The sequence below is a fragment of the Triticum urartu genome, chromosome 7 (genome assembly GCF_003073215.2).
Source record: "Triticum urartu cultivar G1812 chromosome 7, Tu2.1, whole genome shotgun sequence".
NCBI lineage: Eukaryota > Viridiplantae > Streptophyta > Magnoliopsida > Poales > Poaceae > Triticum > Triticum urartu.
In genome coordinates, this window is record NC_053028.1 from 45,943,781 (window position 1) to 45,956,655 (window position 12,875).

The window sequence follows — 12,875 nt, forward strand, 5'->3', positions numbered from 1 at the left end:
TGGTCAACTGGGCCCTCTGAGCCACTTGTCATCCTCTGTGTACACTTCTGTGTACACAGAGCTGGGTACCCATAGCGATTTAATATTTAATTTCGAATTAATAAAAATAGCAGAAAATGATTAAATCTTTTAAAATTAATAGAAAATAAACCGCAGCTCAGATGGAAAAACTTTGTACATGAAAGTTGCTCAGAACGACGAGACGAATTTGAATACGCAGCCCGTTTATCCGCCACGCATCCCTAGCATAGCGAACACGCAACTTTCCCCCTTTGTTTCATCTGTGCAAAAATGCGAAACACCGGGGATACTTTCCCGGATGTTTCCCCCCTTCACCGGTATCACCTCATACCGCGATAGGGCACCCCTAGCACCGCTACTTGTCATGTCATGCATCGCTATGCATCTGTTTGCTTAAATATTTATTGTTTCTCCCCCCTCTTCTCTCGCTAGACACCGAGACCGACGCCGCTGCTACCCAGTACGACTACGGAGTTGACGATCCCTCTCTCTTGCCAGAGCAACCAGGCAAGCCCCCCCTTTTGATCACCAGATATCGCCTACTCTTCTCTATACTGCTTGCATTAGAGTAGTGTAGCATGTTACTGCTTCCCGTTAATCCTATCCTGATGCATAGCCTATCCTTGCTACTACTGTTGTTACCTTTACCTGCAATCCTAATGCTTAGTATAGGATGCTAGTTTATCATCAGTGGCCCTACATTCTTGTCCGTCTGCCATGCTATACTATCGGGCCGTGATCACTCGGGAAGTGATCACGGGTATATACTATATACTTTATACATGATACATGTGGTGATTAAAGACGGGTCAGCTCGTAGGAGCACCCGCGAGTGGATCTTTGAGGTGGAGCGACAGGGCAGGTTCCGACCACCTAGGAGAGAGGTGGGCATGGCCCTGGTCGGCGTTCGCGGATACTTAACACGCTTAACGAGATCTGGGTATTTGATCTGAGTCTGGCCATTTGGTCTATACGCACTAACCATCTACGCGGGAGTAGTTATGGGTATCCCGGCGTCGTGGTATCAGCCGAAGCCTTCGTGACGTCGACGATTGAGTGGCGCGCACCGGATTGGACTGGAAGGCCACTAGGCTAGGTCTGCTTTCCGCCACGTTCGCAACGTGCAGGTGTGCTAAGGGCGATGGGCCCAGACCCCTGGGCGCTTAGGTTTAGACCGGCGTGCTGGCCTCTCTGTTGGTCTAGGTGGGGCTGCGACGTGTTGATCTTCCGAGGCCGGGCATGACCCAGGAAAGTGTGTCCGGCCAAATGGGATCGAGCGTGTTGGGGTATGTGGTGCACCCCTGCAGGGAAGTTAATCTATTCGAATAGCCGTGATCTTCGGTAACAGGACGACTTGGAGTTGTACCTTGACCTTATGACAACTAGAACCGGATACTAAATAAAACACACCCTTCCAAGTGCCAGATACAACCGGTGATCGCTCTCTCACAGGGCGACGAGGGGAGGATCATCGGTTAGGATTATGCTATACGATGCTACTTGGAGGACTTCAGTCTACTCTCTTCTACATGTTGCAAGACGGAGGCTGCCAGAAGTGTAGTCTTCGAAAGGATTAGTTATCCCCCTCTTATTCTGGCATTCTGCAGTTCAGTCCACATATGATACCCTTACTCCATTTGATACCCATGCATATGTAGTGTAGCTCCTTGCTTGCGAGTACTTTGGATGAGTACTCACGGTTGCTTTCTCCCACTTTTCTGCCTTTTCCTTTCATTCTGGTTGTCCCAACCAGATGCTGGAGTCCAGGAGCCAGATGTCATCGTCGATGATGACTCCTACTGCACCGGAGGTGCCTACTACTACGTACTGTCCGCTGACGACGACCAGGAGTAGTTAGGAGGATCCCAGGCAGGAGGCCTGCGCCTCTTTCGATCTGTATCCCAGTTTATGCTAGCCTTCTTAAGGCAAACTTGTTTAACTTATGTTTGTACTCAGATATTGATGCTTCCGCTGACTCGTCTATGATCGAGCTCTTGTATTCGAGCCTCCGAGGCCCCTGGCTTGTAATATGATGCTTGTATGACTTTTATTTGTAGAGTTGTGTTGTGATATCTTCCCGTGAGTCCCTGATCTTGATCGTACACGTTTGCGTGTATGATTAGTGTACGATTAAATCGGGGGCGTCACAGAAGTTGAGTAAATACTCAAAACCCGACCACGGCAGAAAATAGAAAGAGAATGAAAAGTCATTCCCTATGCCTCAGTCATAGGTTCTATAAAGTATGCTATGCTGTGTACCAGCCCTCTTGTGTACCTCACCATGAGTTTGGCAAGAGGGTACAATAGTGATCCAGGAGTGGATCTGTGGACAGCAGTCAAAATTATCCTTAATGGAATAAGGACATGTTTCTCGGTTATGGAGGTGACAAAAAGGTTCGTCGTAAAGGGTTACGTCAATGCAAGTTTGACACTAATCCGGATTACTCTAAGTCTCAATTTGGATACATATTGAAAGTGGGAGCGATTAGCTAGAGTAGCTCCGTACAAAGCATTGTAGACATAGAAAATTTGCAAAATACATAGGGCTCTGAATGTGGCAGACCCATTGACTAAACTTCTCTCACAAGCAAAACATGATCACACCATAGTACTCTTTGGGTGTTAATCAAATGGCGATGTGAACTATATTATTGACTCTAGTAAACCCTTTGGGTATTGGTCACATGGCGATGTGAACTAAAGGGTGTTAATCACACGACGACGTGAACTATTGGTGTTAAATCACATGGCGATGTGAACTAGATTATTGACTCTAGTGCAAGTGGGAGACTGAAGGAAATAGGCCCTAGAGGCAATAATAAAGTTGTTATTTATATTTCCTTGTATCATGATAAATGTTTATTATTCATGCTAGAATTGTATTAACCGGAAACTTAGTACATGTGTAAATACATAGAGAAAATTGAGTGTCCCTAGTATGCCTCTACTTGACTAGCTCGTTAATCAAAGATGGTTAAGTTTCCTAACCATAGACATGTGTTGTCATTTGATGGACGGGATCACATCATTAGAGAATGATGTGATGGACAAGACCCATCTGCTAGCTTAGCATAATCATCGTTTAGTTTTACTGCTATTGCTTTCATCATGACTTATACATGTTCCTCTAACTATGAGATTATGCAACTCCCGAATACCGGAGGAACACCCTTGTGTGCTATCAAACGTCACAACGTAACTGGGTGATTATAAAGATGCTCTACAGGTGTCTTCGATGGTGTTTGTTGAGTTGGCATAGATCAAGATTAGGATTTGTCACTCCGTGTATCGGAGAGATATCTCTGGGCGCTCTCGGTAATGCACATCACTATGAGCCTTGCAAGCAATGTGACTAATGAGTTAGTCACACGATGATGCATTATGGAACGAGTAAAGAGACTTGCCGGTAACGAGATTGAAATAGGTATGATGATACCGACGATCGAATCTCACGCAAGTAACATACCGATGACAAAGGGAACAACGTATGTCGTTATGTGATACGTCTCCAACGTATCTATAATTTTGATTTTTCCATGCTATATTATCTATTGTTTTGGATGTTTATGGGCTTTATTATACACTTTTATATTATTTTTGGGACTAACCTATTAACCCAGAGCCTAGTACCAGTTTCTCTTTTTACCTTGTTTTAGGGTTTCGAAGAAAAGGAAAACCAAACGGAGTCCAATTAACCTGAAACTTCACGGTACCCATTTTTGGAAGCAGAGAAGCCTAGAAGACTTGAAGTGCACGTAAGGGAAGCTTCGAGGAGGCCACGAGGTAGGGGGGCGCGCCCTCCACCCTCGTGGGCCCCTCGTGGCTCCCCTGACGTACTTCTTCCACCTATATATCTCCATATACCCTAAAAACATCCGGGAGCACAATAGATTAGGAGTTCCGCCGCCAGAAGCCTCCGTAGCCACCGAAAGGCAATCTAGACCCGTTCCGACGCCCTGCCGGAGGGGGAATCCTTCTCCGGTGGCCATCTTCATCATCCCGATGCTCTCCATGACGAGGAGGGAGTATTTCTCCCTCGGGGCTGAGGGTATGTACCAGTAGCTATGTGTTTGATCTCTCTCTCTCTCTCTCTTGTGTTCTTGAGGTGATATAGTCTTGATGTATCGCGAGCTTTGCTATTATATTTGGATCATATGATGTTTCTTCCCACCTCTACTCTCTTGTAATGGATTGAGTTTCCCCTTCGAGGTTATCTTATCGGATTGAGTCTTTAAAGATTTGAGAACACTTGATGTATGTCTTGTCGTGCGTATCTATGGTGACAATGGGATACCACGTGATTCACTTGATGTATGCTTTGGTGATCAACTTGCAGGTTCCGCCCATGAACCTATGCATCGGGGTTGGCACACGTTTTCGTCGTGATTCTCCGGTAGAAACTTTGGGGCACTCTTTGAGGTTCTATGTGTTGGTTGAATAGATGAATCTGAGATTGTGTGATGCATATCGTATAATCATAGATAGTTGAGGTGACATTGGGGTATCTAGGTGACATTAGGGTTTTGGTTGATTTGTGTCTTAAGGTGTTATTCTAGTACGAACTCTAGGGCTGTTTGTGACACTTATAGGAATAGCCCAATGGATTGATCGGAAAGAATAACTTTGAGGTGGTTTCGTACCCTACCATAATCTCTTCGTTTGTTCTCCGCTATTAGTGACTTTGGAGTGACTCTTTGTTTCATGTTGAGGTATAGTTATGTGATCCAATTATGTTATTATTGTTGAGGGAACTTGCACTAGTGAACGTATGAACCCTAGGCCTTGTTTACTATCATTGCAATACCGTTTATTCTTACTTTTACCACTTGTTACCTTGCTGTTTTTATATTTTCAGATTAGAAATACCTTTATCTACCATCCATATACCACTTGTATCACCATCTCTTCGCCGAACTAGTGCACCTATACAATTTACCATTGTATTGGGTGTGTTGGGGACACAAGAGACTCTTTCTTATTTGGTTGCAGGGTTGCTTGAGAGAGACCATCTTCATCCTACGCCTCCTACGGATTGATAAACCTTAGGTCATCCACTTGAGGGAAATTTGCTACTGTCCTACAAACCTCTGCACTTGGAGGCCCAACAACGTCTACAAGAAGAAGGTTGTGTAGTAGATATCAAGCTCTTTTCTGGCGCCGTTGCGGGGGAGGTGAGTGCTTGAAGGTATATCTTTAGATCTTGCAATCGAGTCTTTTAGTTTCTTGTTTTATCACTAGTTTAGTTTATAAAAGAAAATTAAAAATGGAATTGAGTCTACCTCATACGCTTCATCTTTTTAATATTTTTCGTGAGTATGATGGAAAGGAATTGTGCTAAAGTGTTAGAAGAAGAATGCATTAAAATGGTTGGCATTAGATCTTTGAATGATGAGCATGATTGCAATGTTATTAGTATGAACTCCTTGAATATCCATGGTACAAATGATGATTGCACTAGTTATGATGAAAATGTCTCCTATAAACATGTCAATTTTTGTGGAGTGCATTGGGTTTGCAAGTACACACCAAATAAGGAAGATAGATATTGCAAGAGATATAAGTATTTAGAAACTAAATTGTTGCAAGAAATTCTTGATGATTGTGCTGAAAAATTCAATATTTTTCGCACCCCTTGTGAACTTTGCAATGAACATGGTCGTTTAAATCTCCAATGCAATTGTTTCATGACCGAATCGTATCCAAAAATTGTGATAATTTGATTACCCTTGAGCATCATAAAGAGCTTAGTCTTCTTTTGGGGTATGAGGAAATGAAACGTATAACTGAGGGTATTCCAAAGTTTAATCTTGATAGATTTCTTGATTTTGATCTAGAGAAGATTTATATCTATTGTGCGGTGAATTGTATTGAAAATCCTTATATTGGCAACTACATAAAGAAAAGAAAACAAATAGAAGATGAAGAGAATACTAATTAAAGGGAAGAGGCTTCCCAATATCCTTCTATTATTTCTTATGATGAATCAGGTAACGAAGAGGAGCCTCCTATTTAACCAATCTCATTAATAAGGAGCTCCAAAAAGAGGATTGAACCCACACATGATATGGTAAAGAAGAATAAAAGAAAAAGGAAGAGAGGTAAAAATATATCTCTCCCAAATAATTCTGCTCCTATTACTATTGTGCCTCATGAAAATATAATTGTGGAAGATAATGATACTTCTTATGATCTTGAAAATCTTTTTGGCACTTGCTTGGAAGAATATGATAATTGCTATAATATTGGTGCTATCTATACTATTAATGATGAGAGTGGTTGTGCTTATGATATGAAAAGGCCCAAGCTTGGGGATGCTATGTTTGATGAAGATGATGTTTTTGAGAATATATTTGCTGCAATTAATTTTTTTCCCAAGCTTGGGGATGCTACGTTTAATGAAGATGATATTTTTAGTCTCCCAAGTTTTGATATGCAAATTTATAATGATGATAGCATGCCTCCTACTTATGATGATTATTGTGATGATACTTATGCTATAAAAAGTAGTGATTATATTTATAAAACTTGCCATGATTATGGTTACCCCTTTTCTGAACATTTCTCTTTTAATGTGGAAACAATTTATAGTATTCAAGTCTCTTATAATACTCCCATTTTCCCGAATGAGAAGAATTTTGCTTATGTGGAGAGTAATAAAATTTCTATGCTTGTAGATCATGAAAAGAATGCTTTAGGTGCTGGTTATATTGTTGAATTCATTCATTATACTACTGAAAATTATTATGAGGGAGGAACATATGCTTGTAGGAATTGCAATAATATCAAGTTTCCTCTCTATGTGCTTAAAATTTTGAAGTTATCCTTGTTTTTCCTTCCTATGCAAGTTGATTCTTGTTCCCACAAGTTGTTTTCTCACAAAAACCCTATGCATAGGAAGTATGTTAAACTTAAATGCTAGTCATATTATTCATGATGCTCTCTTTATGTTTCAATTCTTATCCTTTATGTGAGCATCATTGAAATCATCATGCCTAGCTAGGGGCGTTAAACGATAGCGCTTGTTGGGAGGCAACCCAATTTTATTTTTCTTCCTTGCTTTTTGTTCCTGTTTAGTAATAAATAATTCATCTAGCCTCTGTTTAGATGTGGTTTTATGCTTTTAATTAGTGTTTGTGCCAAGTAGAACCTTTGGGAAGACTTGGGGAAAGTCTTGTTGATCTTGCTGTAAAAAACAGAAACTTTAGCGCTCACGAGAATTGCTGCCAGTTTTTATTGAAGAGTTCTATTGAGTTAATTCTTTTTGAAGATGATTAATAGATAAATTACTAAGGTCCAGAAATTTAGTTTATAATTTTTGGGGTTCCAGAAGTTTGCATTAATTACAGATTACTACAGACTGTTCTGTTTTTGACAGATTCTGTTTTTATTGTGTTGTTTACTTATTTTGATGAATCTATGGCTAGTAAAATAGTTTATAGACCATATAGAAGTTGGAATACAGTAGGTTTAACACCAATATAAATAAATAATGAGTTCATTACAGTACCTTGAAGTGGTGCTTTACTTTCTTATACTAACAGAGCTTACGAGTTTTCTGTTAAGTTTTGTGTTGTGAAGTTTTCAAGTTTTGGGTAAAGATTCGATGGACTATAGAATAAGGAGTGGCAAGAGCCTAAGCTTGGGGATCCCCAAGGCACCTCAAGGTAATATTCATGGACAGCCAAAAGCCTAAGCTTGGGGATGCCCCGGAAGGCATGCCCTCTTTCGTCTTCATTCATTGGTAACTTTACTTGGAGCTATATTTTTATTCGCCACATGATATGTGTTTTGCTTGGAGAGTCATTTTATTTTATTTAGTTTTGCTTGCTGTTTGAATAAAATTCCAAGATTTGAAAATCTTAAATGTTAGAGAGTCTTCACATAGTTGCATAATTATTCGACTACTCATTGATCTTCACTTATATCTTTTGGAGTAGTTTGTCGTTTGCTCTAGTGCTTCACTTATATCTTTTTAGAGCACGGTGGTGGTATTATAGAAATAGATGAACTCTCATGCTTCACTTATATCATTTTGAGAGTTTTAAATAGCATGGTAATTTTCTTAAATAATCCTAATATGCTAGGCATCCAAGAATAGTAAAAACTTTCATATAGAGTATTGAAAACTAAGAGAAGTTTGATGCTTGATGATTGTTTTGAGATATGGAGATGGTGATATTAGAGTCATGCTAGTTGAGTAGTTGTGAATTTGAGAAATACTTGTGTTGAAGTTTGTGATTCCCGTAGCATGCACGTATGGTGAACCGTTATGTGATGAAGTCGGAGCATGATTTATTTATTGATCGTCCTCCTTATGAGTGGCGGTCGGGGACGGGCGATGGTCTTTTCCTACCAATATATCGCCCTAGGAGCATGCGCGTAGTAATTTTTTTCGATAACTAATAGATTTTTGCAATAAGTATGTGAGTTCTTTATGACTAATGTTGAGTCCATGGATTATACGCACTCTCACCCTTCCACCATTGCTAGCCTCTCTAGTACCCCGCAACTTTCGCTGGTACCATAAACCCACCATATATCTTCCTCAAAACAGCCACCATACCTACCTATTATGGCATTTCCATAGCCATTTCGAGATATATTGCCATGCAACTTCCCACTGTTCCGTTTATTATGACACGCTCCATCATTGTCATACTGCTTTGCATGATCATGTATTTGACATCATATTTGTGGCAAAGCCACCGTTCATAATTCTTTCATACATCTATACCTACTAATAAAGCAAGGTGCGTTTCTCCAAATTTTTCATCCGTTGTCCAGTGAATAAATTTTTTTTACTATCCGAGGTGGTACTAATTTTTTGTGCATCCATGTGCTAGAAAAAGAAATATGGTTTATCCAGAATTTCGTACATGGGCCACGCGCTAAAGCCCAGTAATGCCAACCCACTTATTTCCCTGCACACGCAGCTGGGAAACTCATATGTCACTCATGAGTCATTGCACATCCCGGTACACCGCCGGAGGCATTCATATAGAGTCGTATCTTGTTCTAAGTATCGAGTTGTAATTCTTGAGTTCTAAGTAAATAAAAGTGTGATGATTGTCATTATTAGAGTATTGTCCCAGTGAGGAAAGGATGATGGAGACTATGATTCCCCCACAAGTCGGGATGTGACTCCGGACAAAAATAAATAAATAAAAGAGGCCAAAGAAGCCCAAATAAAAAAAGAGAAAAGAGGCCATAAAAAAGAGAAAGGCGCAAATAAAAAATGAGATAAAAAGAGAGAAGGGGCAATGCTACTATCCTTTTACCACACTTGTGCTTCAAAGTAGCACCATGATCTTCATGATAGAGAGTCTCCTATGTTGTCACTTTCATATACTAGTGGGAATCTTTCATTATAGAACTTGGCTTGTATATTCCAATGATGGGCTTCCTCAAAATGCCCTAGGTCTTCGTGAGCAAGCAAGTTGGATGCACACCCACTAGTTTCTTTTGTTGAGCTTTCATACACTTATAGCTCTAGTGCATCCGTTGCATGGCAATCCCTACTCACTCACATTGATATCTATTGATGGGCATCTCCATAGCCCATTGATACGCCTAGTTGATGTGAGACTATCTTCTCCCTTTTTGTCTTCTCCACAATCACCATTCTATTCCACCTATAGTGCTATATCCATGGCTCACGCTCATGTATTGCGTGAAGATTGAAAAAAATTAAGAACATCAAAAGTATGAAACAATTGCTTGGCTTGTCATCGGGGTTGTGCATGATTTGAATATTTTGTGTGGTGAAGATGGAGCATAGCCAGACTATATGATTTTGTAGGGATAGCTCTCTTTGGCCATGTTATTTTGAGAAGACATGATTGCTTTTGTTAGTATGCTTGAAGTATTATTATTTTTATGTCAATATGAACTTTTGTCTTGACTCTTATGGATCTGAATATTCATGCCACAATTAAGAAGAATGACACTAAAATTATGCCAAGTAGCACTCCGCATCAAAAATTTTGTTTTTATCATTTACCTACTCGAGGACGAGCAGGAATTAAGCTTGGGGATGCTGATACGTCTCCAACGTATCTATAATTTTTTTTGCTCCATGCTATATTATCTACTATTTTGGATGTTTATGGGCTTTATTATACACTTTTATATCATTTTTGGGACTAACCTATTAACTCAGAGCCCAGTGCCAGTTTCTGTTTTTACCTTGTTTTAGGGTTTTGAAGAAAAGGAAAACCAAACGGAGTCCAATTGACCTGAAACTTCACGGAACCCATTTTTGGAAGGAAAGTAGCCCAGAAGACTTGAAGTGCACATAAGGGAAGCTTCGAGGAGGCCACGAGGTAGGGGGCGCGCCCACCCACCCTGGGCGCGCCCTCCACCCTCGTGGGCCCCTCGTGGCTCCCCTGACGTACTTCTTCCACCTATATATCTCCATATACCCTAAAAACATCCGGGAGCACAATAGATCGGGAGTTCCGCCGCCTGAAGCCTCCGTAGCCACCGAAAGCCAATCTAGACCCGTTCCGGCACCTTGCCGGAGGGGGAATCCTTCTCCGGTGGCCATCTTCATCATCCTGGTGCTCTCCATGACGAGGAGGGAGTAGTTCTCCCTCGGGGCTGAGGGTATGTACCAGTAGCTATGTGTTTGATCTCTCTCTCTCGTGTTCTTGAGGTGATACGATCTTGATGTATCGCGAGCTTTGCTATTAAATTTGGATCCTATGATGTTTCTTCCCGCCTCTACTCTCTTGTAATGGATTGAGTTTCCCCTTTGAGGTTATCTTATCGGATTGAGTCTTTAAAGATTTGAGAACACTTGATGTATGTCTTGTCGTGCATATCTATGGTGACAATGGGATACCACGTGATTCACTTGATGTATGTTTTGGTGATCAACTTGCGGGTTCCGCCCATGAACCTATGCATAGGGGTTGGCACACATTTTCGTCGTGATTCTCTGGTAGAAACTTTGGGGCACTCTTTGAGGTTCTATGTGTTGGTTGAATAGATGAATCTGAGATTGTGTGATGCATATCATATAATCATAGATACTTGAGGTGACATTGGAGTATCTAGGTGACATTAGGGTTTTGGTTGATTTGTGTCTTAAGGTGTTATTCTAGTACGAACTCTAGGGCTGTTTGTGACACTTATAGGAATAGCCCAACGGATTGATTGGAAAGAATAACTTTGACGTGGTTTCGTACCCTACCATAATCTCTTCGTTTGTTCTCCCCTATTAGGTACTTTGGAGTGACTCTTTTTCGCATGTTGAGGGATAGTTATGTGATCCAATTATGTTATTATTGTTGAGGGAACTTGCACTAGTGAAAGTATGAACCCTAGGCCTTGTTTACTATCATTGCAATATCGTTTATGCTTACTTTTACCACTTGTTACCTTGCTGTTTTTATATTTTCAGATTACAAATACCTTTATCTACCATCCATATACCACTTGTATCACCATCTCTTCGCCGAACTAGTGCACCTATACAATTTACCATTGTATTGGGTGTGTTGGGGACACAAGAGACTCTTTGTTATTTGGTTGCAGGGTTGCATGAGAGAGACCATCTTCATCCTACGCCTCCTACAGATTGATAAACCTTAGGTCATCCACTTGAGGGAAATTTGCTAATGTCCTACAAACCTCTGCACTTGGAGGCCCAACAACATCTACAAGAAGAAGGTTGTGTAGTAGACATCATTATGCAGTTTGACCGATAAATATCTTTGTAGAATATGTAGGAGCCGATATGAGAATCTAGGTTCCGCTATTGGTTATTGACCGGAGATGTGTCTCGGTCATATCTACATAGTTCTCGAACCCGTAGGGTCCGCACGCTTAACGTTCAATGACGATTTGTATTATGAGTTATGTGATTTGATGACCGAAATTTGTTCGGAGTTCTGGATGAGATCATGGACATGACGAGGAGTCTCGAAATGGTCGAGACACAAAGACTGATATATTGGACGATGTTATTCGGACACCGGATGAGTTTCGGGAGGTACCGGATAATTATTGGAGTGCCGGAGGGTTATCGGAACCCCGGGGTGAACTAATGGGCCTTCATGGGCCTTAGTGGGGAGATAGAAGGGCCACAAGGGGTTGGCCACGCGCCCCCCTACTTGGGTCTGAATTTGACTAGGGAAAGGGGGTGGCACCCCCTTTCCTTCCCTTCCCCCTCTCCCTTCCTTCTCCCCCTTCCTCCATGTGGAATCCTACTAGGTCTTGGAGTCCTAGTAGGACTCCCCTCTCCTGGCACGCCCTATAGGGGCCGGCCGGCCTCCCCCTCCCCTCCTTTATATACAGGGGCAGGGGGCACCCTAGAACACACAAGTTTCTTTTAACCGTGTGCGGTGCCCCCCTCCACAGTTACACACCTCGGTCATATTGTCGTAGTGCTTAGGCGAAGCCCTGCGCCGATAACTTCATCATCACCGTAACCACGCCGTCGTGCTGACAGAACTCTCCCTCCTCCTCAACTAGATCAAGAGGTCGAGGGACATCATCGAGCTGAACGTGTGCTGAACGCGGAGGTGCAGTACGTTCGGTGCTTGGATCGGTTGAATCGCGAATACGTTTGACTACTAACCGCGTTACTAAACACTTCCGCTTTCAGTTTGCGAGGGTACGTGGACACACTCTCCCCTCTTGTTGCTATGCATCTCCTAGATAGATCTTGCGTGATCGTAGGATTTTTTTTTGAAATACTGCGCTCCCCAACAAAAACCATATGCTTTGATCACACTATCAAAGCGTATATTCCAACTCCGAGAGGCTTCCACTAGTCCATAAATGGATCGCTGGAGCTTGCACACTTTGTTAGCACCTTTAGGATCGACAAAACCTTGTGGTTGCATCAT